General features: G+C 41.9%; 1 non-coding gene across 1 annotated transcript; it reads left to right on the top strand.

Moving 5' to 3' along the window:
• Nucleotides 1–19,503: 19,503 nt before the first annotated feature.
• LOC120262730 lies at nt 19,504–19,610 on the top strand. Its single transcript, XR_005536984.1, has one exon. It is a non-coding gene; the product is annotated as a small nucleolar RNA R71 (small nucleolar RNA).
• The last annotated feature ends 368 nt before the right edge of the window (nt 19,611–19,978 follow it).

Consider the following 19,978-nt stretch of genomic DNA (forward strand, 5'->3'; position numbering starts at 1 on the left):
GTTTCTTTCAAAATAAATATGCATAAGTATACTAGAATCATTTTTCCAAATAACTCAATCCTCAAAATACCTCTCTCTATATATATATCGAATGAAATCTGATCCATCATCAAATTTACGATATAAAATATATAAAGAAATACTATCATACTCCAATTAAATCTATGCAATTAACAAATAAACCACTCACTGAACCAATCATCTCGCCTTAAGACGCACTCACAGGTCGGCAATTTCCTTCCCTTGGGAAGAAGCTTTGCCACCTAGAGTCAAACAAGGAATCCAAGAACCAATGAACACAAGAATGGAAACTAAAATGAATGCGAATGCAAGGTTACATGTCGAACATGTAACTCTAGGGTTTTAGGAGAAAACAACGTCATTTTGGACCCAAACTATATCAAATCAAAGAAAACAAATTCCAATGAATTCCAAGGAAGAAGGGCTTCAGCTTGGACCAAAGAAATACAAGAAAAGGCCAAGGGTTTTTTTGGTGCTACAGTACCACAAAATTACTACAGTAAAACTGGCTTTGTTTCAATGGTTTCTCATTGATTTACAACACCAAAACTAAAAATTTCTTGACAAACATACACACAAATGAATATCAACAACATTGGCTTCGATTTGAGCCCAAAAACAACTTAAATAAACAAGGTTTATTTCTAGGATTTTTGAAAATTTCAAAAATGATGAAATACGAGGAAAATATGAAGGAAAAACCTTGGATCGAAGCCTTACCACACTCAAGAGCTTGGTAGGAAGGAGTTTCGAGGCTTTGATTCGAAGAAAAAGCTCGCCCGACGAATTTTTTTTTCAAAAACAAGTGTTCACCAGAAGATGGAAAAAAGAGGAAGAAGAAAGAAAAGTGAAAATGAGAGAAAGGGAGATCAGCGACGTTGCTTCTTATCCCTTAAATTTTCAAATTTTTTTAGCAAAAATGAGAAATTACCAAAATACCCTTATAAGAGAAAATAAAATGAAAAACTGTCCAAAAGACCGTTTTGGCCTTGATTTTCGGCTGGTTTCACACATAACCTACTGTGCAATCATGCAAATATGGCACTAGTGTAAAATGACCATTTTGCACCTTATGCATGCACGAAAATCTAAAAAGGCATGAGGTTTAAAATCAGGACAACGTACCACATGTTGAGAGTATACCTTTCGCCGGGGCGTAGTCTAGAGGGCTAGTCACGGTTGACCTTAGGTTTGGGACCATGTGTCTTTGGATCTCCATCACTTGTTAAACTTCAATTAGGAGGCATAATATTAGTCTTGCACATGAAACAATAGTCCTCGGATGAGCATTGTCAGCATACCCAATTTCACCATTGGTTAATTTCTTTGATTTCTCTTGTTCTCTCTCTCTTTGTTTATTATCAGTTTAATCAATAGCTTTGACACGTCCGTATATGCGTGTAAACTGCATGTGAACGGGTGTCGAAGTAAAACCTGAGAAAAGTAATGCTCAACATGAGGAAAGAATGCTTCGCATTCCTATCGCACAAGCACTTATCAAACTTCCCCACAGTTAAGCTTTTGCTTGTTATCAAGCAAAAATTAAAACATGATCTGCATAGATGAAGGAAACATTGGAAGTGCTTGGCCTTAGGTTCACCAAAACATACAAAGAATGCATTCTACAAGTAAGGAAAATTTCAACACTAAATACGAAAAATCTATGCTCTATCTTAAAAACTTGAATCAAAAGGGACGACAAACCCAAAATCGTGTAAGTGTGTGTGCACTCACTCCAAACAACCCAAAGTATACTCCTCAATCATCTAAGTGCAAGGAACTTATTTATCTACAAAAAAGTAACGAAATATTTCAAGGTGGTAGTAGCTTCACACATCCTCTAAGGTAGCCCTTTTCCAAAGCGGCCGCTAAGGTGGCTTTCACACTTTGAAAGTGGTATCTCTTTCTACCGGAGTGGTAGCTTTCACTCATCCTATGAGATAGCTCTTTCTCTCATTAGGGCATAACTAGTATCCGACTTATGAGTGTAGCTTCATACTTCATAGGTGGTAGCTCTTTCCACCCAACAAACACAAATAAACAATAAAACTATTTTGTTCCTTCGTTTCATTTTTTTTGTTTTCTTTGTTTTGTTTTTTTTTCAAAATTAACACAAGAAACAACCATAACTTGTCCCTTATACATCAAACATGAGTTTCCAAAAGAGTTCAAAGATTGAGTAGTGCAACAAGTGTCAATCGGGCAAAAATTCCTAGAAATTCAAGGAAAAACTAGAGCATGAAAACATTCAATGTTAAAAATTATCCCAAACTCAAGAATACAATCAATGCAACTAAGGTGAACCATTGCCTATGTGAGCATATATATGAATCAAAACTAGTATAAAAGAGATGCGTACACTATGAAACTCCCCAACCCCCATACTTAAGTTGTACATTGTCCCCAATGTACACATGCAAGCTCATTCATAATGTAAATGAATTAAATTTAAATGTGGGAGAAGCAACCAAAACAATACTCCCTTGACTCCTAGTGTTGCATTTGATGGAGCTTCATCCTTGGGAGTGTTGTTCCAACAGGCTGTGAAGCTCACACGGCCAAATGCCAAAACACTTTGGCCGTGCCAATGATTAAGTCTTAATTCCCATGATGGCAAGACTATCTGCATGCATACACGAGGGGGTTCAGTGAAGCTCAAAAAAAAAGAATAACTGGAGTATATAAAAGATAAAACAATGAATACAACTCGAGATACAAAATCAAAATAAACTCAGAAGGAAAGTCCTTTCTGAATATACAAGTCCAAAATAAAATGCGGAAGTAAAAGACGAGGAATATGTCATCCTCTGGTTCTGCTGGTGCTGCTGCTGCTGGTGATGAAGTACATGGTGGGTCAATTGGTGCTGGAATAGGGGATGGAGGTGCCGGAGAAACCGAGGGGGCATGCGGAGTCCTCGGCCGAAGAACAAATGACGAGCCGACGTCTCGCTCTAAGATCTGTTGTAATGTGTCGAAAACGTGCTATGAACTCCGTATACTGGGCGGCCTGCGCAGCCCTGATATCGTCAATCTTTGCTCGGGCCTCTGTAACCTCTGTCCGTATCACCCCCACAGCGCTCTCGAACCTCTCAAAGCGATCCTGGGCTCGAGATGGTGAAAACATGGGCACGGGGGGTGGGTCCTCAGTCACCGGAGGTGCCTCGGTCTCCATCAGTGATGGCTGAGGCTCTAAAGCTGGTTGAGACCCCTCAGCGGCGGTTTCATCGGATACAAGAGGCTCTGGTGGGGACATATTCAGCACGTAAACACCACCCGGATATTTCTTGATCATACCCATGTGTCTCATTATTTCTAGCCTGAGGGTGCTGGTACTATTGTTTTCATGGCCCCTTTGATCGTGTCTCGTAAACCCATCCCCAAGATGAGTGTAGTAATGTATGGACCCGAGAAAATGATACCAAGCCTAGGATACTGTCCTTGGTGCTTCAGATACTCCGCTAAGCTGTGTCCCAAATGAATCGGCTCGTTTCGTACCATAGAGTATAAATATAGAAGTTCCTGCTTGCTTAGGACTCCTGTACTGTCGCCGCGACCATTCACTGACATACTCAAAATGGTGTGAAGATATCTGTAACTAGGTCGAGAAAGGCATGAAGCCTTAGATACTCCTGGTTCATATCGTCCCTTACCACATAGTATTCTATATGCATTCTGGGGAGTTAAGCCTCCTGAAATGTCAATTGGTAGATCCTCATACTCCTCCATCTCAGTAAAGCCCTCGTCATATAAACCAAGCCTAACGAAGAACTGCGTGACGCTCATACTGTGATGCTGCCCAAAAGCTCTGAACTGAATGGCGTTGATGCTATAGAAATGAGCAAAAGAGCGGTCAAACTCAAATGAAGTGAGCACCTCCAATGTGAGTAGGCGGATAGCAGGGTCACGAATAATCAATAGCTTGCGCCAACTACCCAACGATAGTAACTCCTTGCCCTCATCAGCCATGTCATGTGCTAACTGTACCTCCCTAAGGGAGCTCACATCCGGGATTCGTGTCTGACAGAATTTAAGCTTCGCTAGTCGCTCAAATTGAGCTTGATGTTCGGGAAGTGTAAATTCCATGCTTTCTGGTTCAGGAGTAGGCTCTCTAGGATGCTTACCAACTGTCTTTTTCAATCTGGGAGCTATACCTGCATGTATTGGAAAAGGAATCGATCAAATTCATTCATAACTTAATAATGCAGGAATCCACACGGTCGTGTGAAAATCCCACAAGCCCGTGTGGATTCACGGGGCGAGAAAACCGCACAGTCCTTTGGGGCAAAAACCATGAATACATCTCTTCCTCCATTCTAGAGCTCATTAAAAACATATTACAGTCATTTTAGCATGAAAACAAGGTTCATTCGCCAGTTTAATTGAAGAAAAATCGAATAGAATCTACTTAGGGTACCGACAAGATAAAATAAGGATTTACTGATAAGATGAAGCTAAAACCCCTGAAATCGGTGAGAAGCTCAAACAATCAACGCAAAATAGACAGCAGGAGGTCAGGAAAGGGTCGAAAAATCTTTCCTGAGTGTTCAAAGGTCTGTTAATGTGTAAAGCTCGAACGGTTTATAAAGAGGAAATGCAGCTCTCTAATACCTTCAAAAACCACACGGACAAGTGAAATTTTACACGCCCGTGTGCCCCCACCTGAGAGATTCATAGGGGCAGACGCACGCCACTGTGTGCTCTCGGGAAAGCACTCAACCTCTCAGAACGCAGCCACACGGGCATGTGAGAAATACCCACGCCCGTGTGCCCAACCCACAGGGGCTGCCGCACGCCCCTGTGGCTTCTCTGTCCAACCGAGAAGAATCGCTAAGTTTTTCACACACCCGTGTGAAAATTACGCACGGGCATGGGCATTCACAAGCCCAACTCACAGGGGCAGCCGCACGACCCTATGTCTTCTTGGGATGGAGAGGGCTCGTCTGCAGAGATTCGCACGGGCGTGTGGAAATTACCCACGCCCATGTGTGTTTCACAAGTTCGCCCACAAGGGCGAGTCCACGCCCCTGTGTGCTCTTAGGATAGTTTGGCAAGTCTCTGCTGGAAGTCACACACTCGTGCAGAAATTACCCACGGGCGTGCAAGAATCACAAGGTCATTCACATGGGTGTGTCCACGCCCTATGCCTTCTCTGGATGAGCTCGCAATACAAAACCACGGTGTGTGTTAATTACACACGGCCGTGTGTTTTCTCTGGATGCCTTACAAAACTCTGCAAGCTCTGCAGACAATTTTCTGAACATGTTTATACACTCAAAGCCTGCCCTAATATGCAAACTATACTAGTGAGAAACATGATAGATAGCTCAAACGAAAAAAAAACTTCGTCAAATTCACATGAAAACACACGGTAAAATTACAAGTCGACAAGAAAATCACAGCAAAAAGATTCTACAAATCAAGACACCAACGCTCAACAATTTATTCAAGCAAACACTACTAAACTACCAAATTAAGAAAACAGTAAACACTTGGGTTGCTCGTAAGAAGCGCTTGTTTAATGTCACTTACCTTGACATACCTTGTCTTACCTCACGGGGGTTTATGAAGGAAAAATACTTCCATGTCGTCATTACCAACCTCTCCTCCGTAGTATGGTTTCAGCCTGTGTCCATTCACCTTAAGTGTACCCTTCTCCAGATGGGTGATCTCAACAACTCCATGAGGTGAAACTTCGGTTACTGTATAAGGACCAAACCATCTAGACTTCAGCTTTCCAGGGAATAACCGTTAATGAGAATTGAATAGTAACACCTGATCACCCACACTGAACTCTTTCGGATTCTTGATATGCTTGTCATGCCATTTCTGAATTCTTTCCTTATAAATCCTAGCATTCTCATATGCTTTCATTCGCCATTCATCTAGTTCGTTGAGATGTAACATTCTTTGTTCCCCCGACTGGCTTAAATCAAAATTCATAGCCTTAAATGCCCAATATGCTCTAACTCCACAGGTAAATGACAGGATTTTCCATACACCAAATTGTAGGTAGTAGTTCCTATCGGGGTTTTGTACGCTGTTTTATGAGCCCAAAGTGTGTCATCTAACTGTTCAGACCAATCCCGCTTCCATTGTTCCACAGACTTAGTTAAAATCCTCTTGAGCTCCCTATTTGTAACTTCCACTTGTCCACTCATTTGTGGGTGATAGGGGGTAGCAAGACGATGATGTACTCCATAGTGCTTCAACACTTTCGCAAGTTGTGTGTTACAAAAATGGGTTCCTCGATCGCTGTTCCTCGATCGCTAATAATGATTCATGGAGTTCCAAATTGAGTGAAGACCCTCTTTAGAAATTTCACCACAGTGCATGCATCATTAGTTGGAAGAGCTTGAGCCTCCACCCATTTAGAAACGTAGTCAACTGCCACCAAAATATATTAATTACCATTAAATTTTGGGAATGGACCCATGAAGTCAATTCCCCAAACATCGAACACCTCGCAGAACTGCATCTAATTCTGAGGCATTTCATCCCTTCGCGGTAGGTTTCCAACCCTCTGACAACTATCACAACAAAGAACAAACTGATGAACATCCTGGAATAAAGACAGCCAATAGAAACCAGCGGCCAGAACTTTCTCAGCAGTTCTGCTCGAAGCATAATGCCCTCCAACAGGACCCGAATGACAATGTGCAATAATGCTCCACCATTCCTCCTAGAAAAACATCTGTGAACCACATGGTCTGCACAAATACGGAATAGTTCTTCAAGTCACTGAAAAACTTTTTCTTTTGTTGAAAACTGAGGCCTTGCTTCAGTATCTTTCCTAATAAATAATTTGCAAAATCTAAGAACCATGGAGTATCTTCTGACTCTGACGCCTGTACTGCATACAGATGTTCCTCAGGGAAGAAATCATTGATTTCATTGCTTTCCGGTTCTTGCCCCTCATAACCTTCTAATCTTGAAAGATGATCTACAACCACATTTTCGGTTCCCCTCTTATCTTTTATTTCCATATCAAATTCTTGTAACAATAAGATCCAGCGAATCAATCTTGCCTTTGCGTCGGCCTTGTTCATGAGATAACGGAGTGCCGAGTAATCAGTAAATACTGTGATCCAAGATAAAATGAGGTATGGCCTGAACTTGTCAAAAGCAAACACCACTACTAACAACTCTTTTTCGGTGGTTGTATAATCCTCTTGGGCACTTGTGAGAGTCTTGCTAGCATAATAAATCGGTCAAAACTACTTGTCTTTTCTGTCCCAAAACTGCTCCCAAAGCATAATCACTTGCATCACACATGAGCTCAAAGGGTTCATTCCAATCTGGTATAGTCAAAATTGGTGCTTGCACTAATCGCTCTTTCAACAAATTGAATGCACTCAGACAGTTATCCCCAAAATCAAAAGGAGCGTCTTTTTCTACGAGTTTGATCAAAGGTTACAGTGATCCCATTAATATTTGTAGGTAGAGGAAGCTTTTCAATGACCTCAATCTTTGCCCTATCCACCTCCATACCTGCTTGGGAAATCTTATGTCGAAGGACAATGCCTTCTTGGACCATAAAATGACATTTCTCCCAATTTAAGACGAGATTTGTTTCTTCACATCTCACTAGCACTCTTTCCAAATTCTTCAAGCATATGTCGAAAGAGTCCCCAAATACCGAAAAATCATCCATAAAGACCTCCATAATATCTTCCAAAAGATCATCAATAATGGTCATCATACAGCGCTGAAATGTTGCTGGTGCATTACACAACCCAAAAGGCATTCTTCTATAAGCAAAAAGTGCCATAAGGGCAAGTAAATGTTGTCTTCTCCTAATCTTCTGGAGCTATGGGGATTTGAAAGTATCCTAACATGCACTATCGGTCGGATATAGGGTAGATAATCTCTGCATCCAGGAGCTTCACCACCTCCGCCTTGACGACTTCCTTCATGTTCGGATTTAACCTCCGTTGAGGTTGGATCACAGATTTGTAATCATCTTCCATTAAGATTTTATGAGTACAGAATGATGGATATATGCCTTTAATGTCGGAGATCTTCCACGCAATAGCCGATGTATGACTTTTGAACATGCTAACAAGCCTTTCCTTTTGATCCACCGACAAGTTTGAAGCTACAATCACTGGGAGCTTAGATTCTTCCATCATGAAGGCATATTCTAAATGCACTGTTAAGGTTTTAAGCTCAAGTTCTGGTGGTTTATCAATCGAAGGGCGCAGCCTGCTCTCCATAAATTTGTCAGTCTCCTCAAAATCCTTGGCCTCATGTTCGCAATCATTCTCCCCTTCTTCTACTTGTAAATGTGTTTTTGTGTGGTCTTCTACGGCAAACAATGCTTCCATTCCACAACTCTCCCCTCTTGACATTGACACACCCAAAGAGAAAAGTTCCTGCTTTTGTTCATAATAAGATGAATCAAATTGAGCTAGGACCCTCTCCAGACTTTCCTCTAAGTGATCATTCATTGATCCCAATGAAGATCTCTCAAACTGATCTAACACATTATCTAATTCGCAATTTTGTTCTTGAATTTTGGCGATATAATCTTCAACTGATTCTTCTATGGGCTGTTGAATATTACATGACTCTTGCAAGAAACGACACGGTGTATCCTGTACTGCAAACAATTGAACCTTTTGTTTCACATTTTCAACCATTCCTGTGATAGTGTCGAATAACTCGGGTATTTCAATCATTTCTGTGACCAAAGAAAAAAAAAATTCAGGACGATGATAGGAAAGAAAATATGAAATAGAATGAATGAATAGCTAAGAAAACAAAGTGCAAAGTATCTCTAAATGCCTACTCCCCGTCAACGGCGCCAAAAACTTGACACATCCGTATATGCGTGTAAACCGCAAGTGCACGGGTGTCGAACTAATAATCCCAGATGAGTGGGTATCGTATCCACAGAGAGTAGGGAGTAAAGACACTTAAATTGTTTCTTAACTAATGTGGAAGGTGAATAGTGATAAGTGTAACAAAATATAAATAACAAAAATAAAAGCAACAAGATAGAGAGCACAAATAAAGGAGAAGGTAAGGTAATCAATAAAGATGGGGTACCGGATATTGATCCACCTAGGACAATCGTTTCAAGTGCAAGAACCCTCTATTGTACTTCCTAATCGATGCAACAATGAGTCGTGGAAATCATTAATTACATGTCCCGGAGGAGAGATTGAATAACCTCTCAACCTCGCACTCGCATAGAATTGCAATGAGCTCTAGGGATTCCTAGTGATAAACCCTATTCCTATGTATAGACCTAACCCTTTGGTCCAGGTGGAAGATCCCTAGCCGCAATTAAGCCCAAGGAGCTAAAATCACTTCAGCGCTTCACTCCGTTGCACTCACAACTAAGCCCCAGCGGAAGGTCATCCTTTTAGCCCATTCACTCTACTATGGCCACAAAGAACTCTTGGAACGTGGAGGTAGGATAGATCACACCGTAGGGGAAAGGGGGCGCTCCGCTACCTCTCAACTCACCCTCTCAACCCTCTCCAATCTAGCTTTGTCTAACTCTACTGGTGTGTCACTCACTCACAAGAGTTACCAATCATGACTTGACTTTCATTATTAGCTAAGTAGCAATACTACTTGTTTCTAGACATCTATTCCTTGTGGGTTCGACTACCCACTCGTTGGGTACTTTAGTACTTTGACAACCCTTACAATTGCGGTACACACACGCAAGGGTTTGTGTTAATCACTTTTGATCTTAAGAGAATAGAAAATTCTCAAGCATAGAGGGATCAATGGGGGTTAGAAGAAATTTAAGAATGCTCAAATAAAATGCTACACACTTACATCAAATGCTTTGTGTGTGTGTGCAAACCCTAAATTAAGTGCCCCATGCTCTTTAGGAATCAACCTAACAAAATTAGACTTTAATTTGACCAAACACAGTGGGTACTAGCTTCATGCACCTTCGAGGTTATCAAATGTATACTTGTAATGCCCAAAATTTGACTACTGAAGAGCAATTTTCACTCTTCTAAGGCTTTAGCTCTTTACACAAAAATTTTAACAACAACAGGTAGGGCATTCCAAAAGGAATCTAATTTTTCCTGTTTTTTTCTTTTTTAGACAAGAAGCAAACAACAAAACATGGTCTTAAAGAGATTTAAAGAGATAGGTTTCCATCCTAAAACAAGTGGCTCCACACTTAGGGAGATGTGAAAGAACTTTCTTTAAAATAAGAGTGAGTCTACAATTTACCTTTAAATAAATAACTAACTCACGGTGTCACCCTAGGTTTAAGAATTTCTATTAAAACAATCATACATCATACTTAGTTAAGCACTTATCACAGAAGGAATACAAGTAAAACTTTGACCCACACTTGAATAGTGCATTGACCTTAATGTACAACCATATGCAATGAAAACAATTAATTCAGAACACAAGAAGTAAGGAGAGTTTATAAAAATTTCCTGAACATGAATAGTGATGTTGCCACTCTCAACGTGCTTTCCAACATCCACTCAACCACACAATCCCTGAGATGAGACAAGAGACACACAAATGAAGTTGAACATTCGAAACAAAATAAATGAAACAAGAACTAAAAATACGAAAAGTAAATGCATAAAGTAAACAAACCAAAATGATAGTTTAGCAGGGACTCGCTAACTGAACCAAATAAGTCCAACAGAATATAAAGAAAGCATAAGTCTTGGAAATAGAAAATATAAACAACAATAGATGCATAAATAAAAATGGTGCACTTTCTGAGAATGAATTTGCATCAGCTGAAGAAGAGTTTAGCATGGGACTCCCCTTGCTAACTGAACCAAATAAGTCTAATAGAATAAAAAAAAAAGCATATGTCTAGGAAATAGAAACTATAAACCAACAATAGTTGCACAAATAAAAATGGAGCACTTTCTATAAATGAATCTGCATCAGATGAAGAAGAAGTGTTATCCTCCCCCAGATCAGCGGTGTCAACCCCCACATGGCGAGAAGGTCACGCAGGGAAGAGTGGCTCAGGTGAGAGACGGACACTAAGATGCTTAGCTATCTGAACAACACTCCTATGTAGTCACTTGAAAGCTGAGATAGACCACGAGATATGCTTAGCGTGGCTAGAGGAAGCATAGGGATATGGAGGTGAAAGTGGAACGAGTATTCGGGCAGGAGGTGAGCCATGTTTAGTAGTAGGAGCAGTATCTGTAGGTCGTCGTACATGGTAGTCAACCCCCTAGCTATGTGAGTATGCCGCATCATCCCCATCGACCTCAGGGTCTTGAGGGACATAGAGGAAAGTCCCCCTACCATGCACCCCTCAAGGATGTCCATCCTCCTAATAAGTCTGATAATGTACAGGATGATAAAGAGGGAACTGATCCGAAGGCATGTCCCCTGATGGGCAATAGATACAGCCACTACATACCCCAAGCGTAGCTGGAACCTGTCGAGCGGCCTTAGATAGATGAGGATCATAGACTGGGTCAATGTTGAGTCTCTGCCACGTGTCCTCCTGAGACTCTCCACTCGGCCGAGATATCAACAAAGAATCATATGCAGGAGTTCAAGCGACCTCCACATCATAGAGTTCCAGCCGAATGGAGAACTCGGTTAGACTCATCCTGTGCACAGTGCTGACCACTTGAAACTGAATGGTGTTAGTGCGGTGGAAGCTCATGGTCCGTCGAGACAGCTCAAATGTGGCTAACACTTCAAGCGCCATCTCCTCAAAAGTGTTATCGGTGATGGGAAAGAGGTGTCTCCATGCTCCCGTACTGACCATCTACCAGATCTCCTGCTCTAGTCTGACCTCTCTTAATACTGCCCAGTCTATTTCCCTCGACTCATGAAATCATTTTGAGAAAAATATGTGTATCTCTCATGATGCACTTGTGTATGTAAGACATGTTTCAGATCAGTGGTAGCGGTAGACTCCTCACATCTGGGCCTCTTTGATGATGGCCCAGCTGATCTATGTTTCCTTGGCATGATCTACAAGAGAAGATATCTCATTTTAGTTCAAAATTTGAGAGTTTCAGGGGAAGCCCAGTCGTGCTAGAAGTAAAGCACGATCATGCTCAGCGTGGATGACAACGCCCCTTGCGTGCGACCCGCAAGTTCACGGGTTTGTCAAAGTAATAAATCCCAAGTGTGTGGGGTATCGTATCCACAGAGAGTAGGGAATAAAAAATACCTAAATTGCTACTTAACCAAGCGAAGATGAATAATGATTGTGTTGATAAGATGTGATGTAAACAGAAATAAAAGGAACAAGAATGAGAGGCACAAGTAAGTGAGAGGTAAGGCAATTGATAGAAGTGGGGTACTCGGACAATGTCCCCCTAGGACTTATGCTTCAAGTGCAAGATATACCAATATACTTCCTAATTAATACTCAATGAGTCGCGAAAATCCTAAAGCACACGGACCCAAATGTAATGTCAACCATGACAAACCCTACACTATGTCCCGGTGGAGAAATTGCTTAGTCTCAACAACTCACACTGCACAAAGTTGCATTGAGTTCTAGGGATTCTAAGTGATAAACCCTATTCCTATGTGTAGATCTAACCCTTTGGTACAGGCGAAAGACCCCTAGTTATAATTAAGTCCCAGATACTAAAGTCAGTTCAATGCTTCACTCTGTTGCTCGCGCAACTAAGCCCCAATGGAGTTCATCCCTTAGCACTTCACCCTATTGTAACCGCAAAGAACTCTAGGAAATGGAGGTAGGATAAACAACACCAGAGGGGAAAGGGGAATCTCTGCTACCTCTCAACTCACCCTCTCAACCCTCTCCAATCGAGCATTGTCTAACCCTCATGATGTATCACCCATCCACAAAGATTACCAATATTGACTCTCAACCCTTGTGTCACTCTAAGGGAGAAATAATTCAACAAGCATTCAAGATTGGAACTCAATTAAAAGCATCAATTAACGAAAACATAATGGAAGGTCAATGAAACAATATCCTAGGATTTACAAAATCAAAGTATCCACTAGGGGGTTTAGCACTCCATGGAGCACAATACAATCAACAATGTAACCGAAAGTAAAGATAAGCAATCCATAGGAAAACCTGCTCGGTATTCATGTCGATGGTCTTGTGGAGTAGTCTCGTTTTCTCCAAAGGTCCCCTGGTCCGGCCTTGGGCACACCTCGCCCGATCAGTGCCGACGAAAGCTCGCCTAATAACCTTCTTCCAAGTGAAGCGTGATGTCAAATCCCGAGAACCTCTCCAAAGACATGCCAAAAGCATCTCAAAACCCTAGCCGAGGGCATCTCAAAAGATGGACAAAAGTTGGAGAGAAAGGGGAAAGAAGATCCCCAAAATCGGACTGAATCACGGCCTAAATAAGGGCTGGAATCGGGCATCCACACGCCCCTGTAGATTTTCCACAAGGGCCTTTGGAATTTCCACATGGGTGTGGATAATTTCCACACGCCCTTGGGGATTCTGTGGAAATCTGGTTTTCATCCGGTTGTGAACAATAACTTCTATAGTGTCTTCCTATAGTGATTTGCTACAGTACCTACTACAATACTCCACTGAAACACTCCAAATTTCACCCTTTTCATAGAGGCAACATAAACGGGCACATGTTTATACAGTAGATCGTAACTCTTCTTCAATCAAAAGCCTCGTTGGTGAAGATCTTGCTATCAATGCACAAGTTGGGATATGCAAATGTGACTGTCTTCGTACCCCTCCAACTCATTGTAATGGCTTCAATACATGGAGGTTAGCACACATTCCCGTATCTTAGAGACCCACTTGTGTCTTCTCGTTTGTTCCTTCCAAGATTCGACCAAATAGTGCATTCATGATCTACTTTTGGCTTCTTTTCTCAAAACATAGCTTTATAACCTTACATGCGCAAAAGAACACAAATATACATATATTAGCGCTTAAATCTGATAAAAGTAATGCTCAATGTATGGAAAGAACATTTTGCATTCTTAACACACAAGCACTTATCAAACTCCCCCACACATAAGCTTTTACTTGTCCTCAAGCAAAGAAATAAAAAATTGAAGCATAGAAGAAGGAAAGATTGAAAGTGCTCGGCCTTAAGTTCACCAAAGCATGCAAGGAGAGCATTCTTCAAGTAAGGGAATTTTTGACACTAAATACGAAAAATCAATACTCTAGCTAAACACTTGAATCAAAAAGGACAGCAACCCAAAATTATGTAAGTTTGTGTAAACTCACTCAATTCAACCCAAAGTATACTCCTCAAAGTTCTAAGTATAAAGAACTTATTTAACTACAAAACATAACAAACCAAAAAGAAGGTAGTAGTTTCACACATCCTCTAAAGGAGCCCTTTCCGAAGCTGCCACTAAAGTGACTTTCACACTTTTGAGGTGGTAGCTTTTCACTCATCCCATGAGATAGCTCTTTCTCTTATTAGGGTATAACTAGTATCTGACTTATGAGGGTAGTTTCATAATTCATAGGTGGTAGCTCTTTCCACCCCAAATGCACAACTAAACCATGTATTTTCTTCCTTTTCTCTTTTCCAAAAATTTTTTTCAGCAAAATAGAACAAGAAACAAAATTAATTAATCCCTTAAACATCAAATTTGAGTTTCCAAAAGAGTTTCATGAGAGAGTGGTGCAACAAATGTCAATCGAGCAAAAATTCCTAGAAATTCAAGAATAAACTAGAGCATGTATGTCAATCAAAATTTATGTAAAGGACATGTGCAATGTGAACTCCCCAACATACTTAAGATGTACATTGCCCTCAATATACACATGCAAGCACAATAAAAGTAATACAATTTAAAACACATGTGGGAGTGGGCAATTGAAACAATACTCCCATGACTCCTAGTGTTGCGTTTGATAGAGCTAAATCCTAGGGAGTAAAGTTCCAACGGGTTGTGAAGCACGCACGGCCGAACATTGGCCGTGTCCATGACTAGTTCTCAATTCCCAAACTGCCAAGACCATTTGCACGCATACACAAGGGGGTTCAATGAAGCTCAAAATAGCTAGAGTATATAAAAGATAAAGCAATGAAGTACAACTCGAACAAAAATAAAAGATGAACTCAGAAGGAGGATCCTTTTTGAGTGTATAAGTACAAAACAAAGTGCAGAAATAAAGAAAAATATAAAGTCAAAGTAAACCAAAGACACATCAAGCGTCGGTGTCATCCTGTGTTGATTCTGTTGCCGCTGCTAGCGGTGGTGGACTAGGTGGATCAATCGGTGCATGAACAGGTGATGATGGTGCTGGAGGAGCCGGAGAGGTTCGGGGTTGTAGCACAAATTGTGGAAACGCGCCATTAACTCAGTGTGCTGCGCGACATGTGTCACACGGACCTCAGTAATCTCACTCTGGAGTACACCTACAGCATTCTCGAGCCTCTCAAAATGATTATAGCCTCGAGATGGAGAAAGCATGCGCACTGGGGGTGGATCTTGTGCTGCAGGTGTTTACTTGGTCTCTGTGTGCTCTAGCTGCGGCTCGGGAGTGGCCTGAGGAACCTCCACTGTGTCATCTCTGCTCCCCACTGTCTCTGGTGTAGGTGTAATCAACGCATACACTCCCGACTGACACCTGTGAACCATCCCCATAAATCTCATAGTCTTTATGCCCAGGGGAGTAGGTACAGTCACCTTCTCAGCCCTCGGATCGCATCAAGTAAAGCCCATACCGGCGACTAACCTCGTGATATAGGGACCAAAGAAGAGGGCACCAATCCTGGTATATTGCCCCTGTTGTCGTATATACTCTACATGATGTGTCTCAAGTGTAGCGGTATGCTCTGTACCATAGAGTATAGGTATAGACCTCCTGTCGGCTGAGCACACCAGTACAATCACCACACCCGTTCACTGACCTGCTCAGAACTGCATGAATGCATCGGTAACTCGGACGGGAGAGGCTGGTGGCCTTTGAAACCCCGGGCTCATACTGCCCCTGTCCACACAATGCACTGTATGCGTGCTGCGGCGTCAAACTCCCAGGATAATCTGTGGGCAATTGCTCATACTATTTAGTCTCTGTGTATGCCGCATCATATAGCCCCATCCAGATCGAAAACCACACTCAAGCTATGGTATTGTCTGAGGACTCGAAACTGTATATCTCCTATACTGTCAAAACTAGAAAACGAACGATAGAACTCAAATGATGCTAAAACCTCGAGTGTCAACGTGTGGATGATAGGCTCTCTGATCGACAATAAACGGCCCCAACTGCTAACCGCAAGCATATTTTCTATCTCGTCCACCATATCACCTGCCGTCTGAATCTCTCTCAAAGTGTCTATGTCGGAAAAAAACATGACTGTCCAAATCGTAACTTCGACAACCTTTCAAAGAGAGCCTGGTGCTCGGGAATTGCGAAATCCATGCATTCAGCCTCAGTCGATGACTCTTGTGGGTGCTTGCCATCATGTTTCTTTGATCTAGGGGTCATATCTCCAAAATTGAAACATAAAATCGATCAAAAGCATTCAAAAATTAATTCTGCACATTCCACACGGTCGTGCCTCACTAAACCAAACATACATCTTTGTATCGTTTCTAACTTTGTTCTAAGCATGCATAATCCTTATAGACATAGAAACGAAGCAACAATCATCATTTTAATCGATTAAAATCAATTTATGGTGAAGAAAAGAGGAATTGAGGGTTTACCAACAACTGAAGATGAAAACCTTCGAATTCCACCGAAAATTCAAGTAAAACACCTCTAGATCAACGGTACGAGATCAGGAGAGTAATGGAGAGTGTTCTTTGTGTGATTAGGAGTGTAAGAATCAATAAACTCAAAGGGATTTTAAAGAAATCTTGTGGTTTTTGCGTTTACATACATTCACACAAGTGTGTGGAAATTACCCACTCCCGTGTGACTCCACAAGAAAGACCCACAGGGGCAAACACACTCCCCTCTGGACTTTCGGGAAAGCACTCTTTTGCCTCTTTACGCAACCACATGGGCGTGCGAAAATTCCCCATGCCTGTGCGTCTGACCCACATGGGCATCTCCACGCCCCTGTGGCTCCTCTGTCTAAATGAGAAAATTCTCTAAGTGTTTTCCCACAGACGTGCGGAATTTCCATACGGATGTGGAACTTCACAGGGCTCGTTCACAAGGGCAGACGCATGCCCCTGTGTATTCTCGGGATGGAAGATGGCTCTTTTGTATAGATCCTCACGAGTGTGTGGAAATTGCCCATGCCCGTGTGTTTATCATAGGATCATCCATAGGGGCGAGTCCACGCCCCTATGTCTTCTCGGGAAAAATGCTAAGTCTCTACAGGATGACTCACGCCCATGCAGAGATTACCCACGGCCGTGTGAAATTCACAAGGTCATTCACAGGGGCTAGTCCAGGCCCCTGTGCCATCTCTGGATGAGCTCTGAACGCTTAGAAAACTTTGCAGGCTCTGCATAAAATTCTTGAATGCAAATATACACTCAGAGCCTGCCTAACAACGCAATTTTAACCAAAGAAAACACGAAAAACACGCTTAAACAACCAAGATTCTTCGCCACACATGAATAGGTACATGATAACACGACAATGTCCATGACAAAAATCACAGCAAAAGCATCTAAGAATCAAGACACCAACATTTAAAGCCTTATTCATGCAAACACTAAACTAAAAACTAGGAAAACAATAAAGACTTGAGTTGCCTCGGAAGAAGAGCTTGTTTAACGTCACTTAGCTTGACGCACCTTGTCTTACCTCACTGGGGCTCAAAGATGAAGGTTTCCCTCTTACCCATGACTTAGAAGCACGATGAACATAGTCTTTTGAAGATAGAGGGATAGTTGTCGAGCTTGGTACCACTTAACAAGGGTTCGTCAACCTTGTTACATTCTCGCGCATCCCCAACAGCCTTTTGCGTTTCTTATGATGTCTCCTTGCTCGTTTCATCTTCCGTAGCATCTTCTTCACGATCCCCATAGTAGATGGTACCTTCTCCTCTAGACCAAGCATCATTAACTCCTTGTTCTCTACTTCTTGGTCTAGCAATCTCTCGTACGGGTCCGGATTCAACATTTCCTGTACATATTCATCAATTATCTCATTAGTAGTGTCAAGAAAATACAAAGCATCATCAAAGTCAAGAGAATGTCGCATGGCTTCGGCGAGGCGGTATGTTAGCTTATCATCTCCAACCCTCAGTGTCAACTCCCCGCCATCCATGTCGATTAGTGCCTTGGAAGTGCACAAGAATAACCTCCCAAGTATCAAAGGAACATCTACATCCTCAATGACATCCAACAGTATGAAGTCTACAGGAAATATGTACTTGTCCACCTTGACAACCACTGTTTGGTCCGCCAATTGCAATGTCATCCTAGTGGGCCTAGACACTCCCAAGCTTAGCTTCTTGAAAAGTTATATGGCATGACGTTGAGACTAGCCCCAGAGTACGCCAATACCATTTCTTCACCCATATTACCAATGTTGCATGGAGTGATGAAGCTTTTGGGGTCTTTCTTCTTGTTCGGCATATTATTTTGCAACACCTCTGAACAAGAGGCATATAAGATCACTGATGCACTCTCCTCCAACTTCCTCTTGTTGGTCAACAAATCTTTTAATAACTTAGCATACCGAGGCATTTGAGATAACCCCTCCACAAAAGGAATATTGATGTGCAATAGCTTAAATACACCCAAGAAATTCTTATATTACTCATCATTTTGGTCGTTCTTCAATCTTGAAGGGTAGGGAATTCTCAGCTTGTAAGGTGGGGGTGCCACCTCCTTCTCCTTGTTGGCTCTATCCTCAACCTCCATGACCTCGAATGCTTCAACATGGTCTTCTCACTTGGAAGACTACCCTCAACCTCACGACCACTTCTCAAAGTGATCGCCTTCACATTTTATAAATTATGCAGTGAAGCGGTGTGGTTGCGAAGTGTAGCCTCGACCGATTGGAACAGTGTATCCGATGATTGCACAAATCGGGCTAAGGCTTTCTCTTGATCGGACATCCGGGTCTCCAAGCCTGAAACTCTATTCTCCATGTTTGAGGCTTGTTGTTTTTGAAAACCCGATAGTGCAGTGGCCTTTTGTTGCCCTTAGTTGTTCCATGAGAAATTAGGGTGATTCCTCTAACTCAAATTGTAGGTATTACTATAAGAATTGCCTTGGTTTCTCGTTGCATTACCCAGATAGTCAACTTCCTCAACGGAGGGTATACCACCAGCGGCTATCTGGCAATCGGATGGGGCATGTCCCCCTCCACATCCATCACAACTCATTACGGCCGCCAATCTCGAATAAGTTATAGTGTCTGACTTCTTACTCAATGCCTCCACTTTGGCCGTCAACGATGTAACCGCATCTACCTCATGGATGCCGGCCACTTTCTTCTTCTCCCTAACATTAAATTAGTACCTGTTCAACCCCATTTCTTCAATTAATTACCGGGCTTCTCTGGGTGTCTTGCTACCTAAAGTACCTCCTGCTGCTGCATCAAGTAACTGTCTTGTTCTTGGATTCAAACCATTATAAAAAGTCTGAATGATCATCCAATCTGGAAACCCATGTTGAGGACATTTTCCCAGGAGTTCCTTGAACATTTCCCATGTCTCAAATAGAGACTCCAATTCCATTTGCACAAAGGACGAGATCTCATTCCTAAGCTTTGCAGATTTTCCGGGTGGGAAATAATGGGCAAGAAAAGCTTCTACCATCTCCTCCCATGTAGTGATCGACGGTCTAGTTAATGAGTGTAGCCACTGCTACGCTCTCCCTTCAAGGAAAATGGAAAGACTCTCAACTTGATGGCATCATCCGTAACACCATTGATCTTGAGCATATCACATACTTCCAAGAAATTCTCTATTTAACTGTTTGGATCATCATCGGCCAAACCATTGAACTGTGCAGATTGCTGTAACATGTGGATGAATCCGGCTTTAGCTCAAAATTCCGAGTTGTGATTGGGGGGCCGCACAATGCTAGATTGTGTCCACAATATTAACAGTCTGGCATTATCATAGAGTGTTCTCTG

Source organism: Dioscorea cayenensis, chromosome 5, assembly GCF_009730915.1.
Source record: "Dioscorea cayenensis subsp. rotundata cultivar TDr96_F1 chromosome 5, TDr96_F1_v2_PseudoChromosome.rev07_lg8_w22 25.fasta, whole genome shotgun sequence".
NCBI classification, from domain to species: domain Eukaryota; kingdom Viridiplantae; phylum Streptophyta; class Magnoliopsida; order Dioscoreales; family Dioscoreaceae; genus Dioscorea; species Dioscorea cayenensis.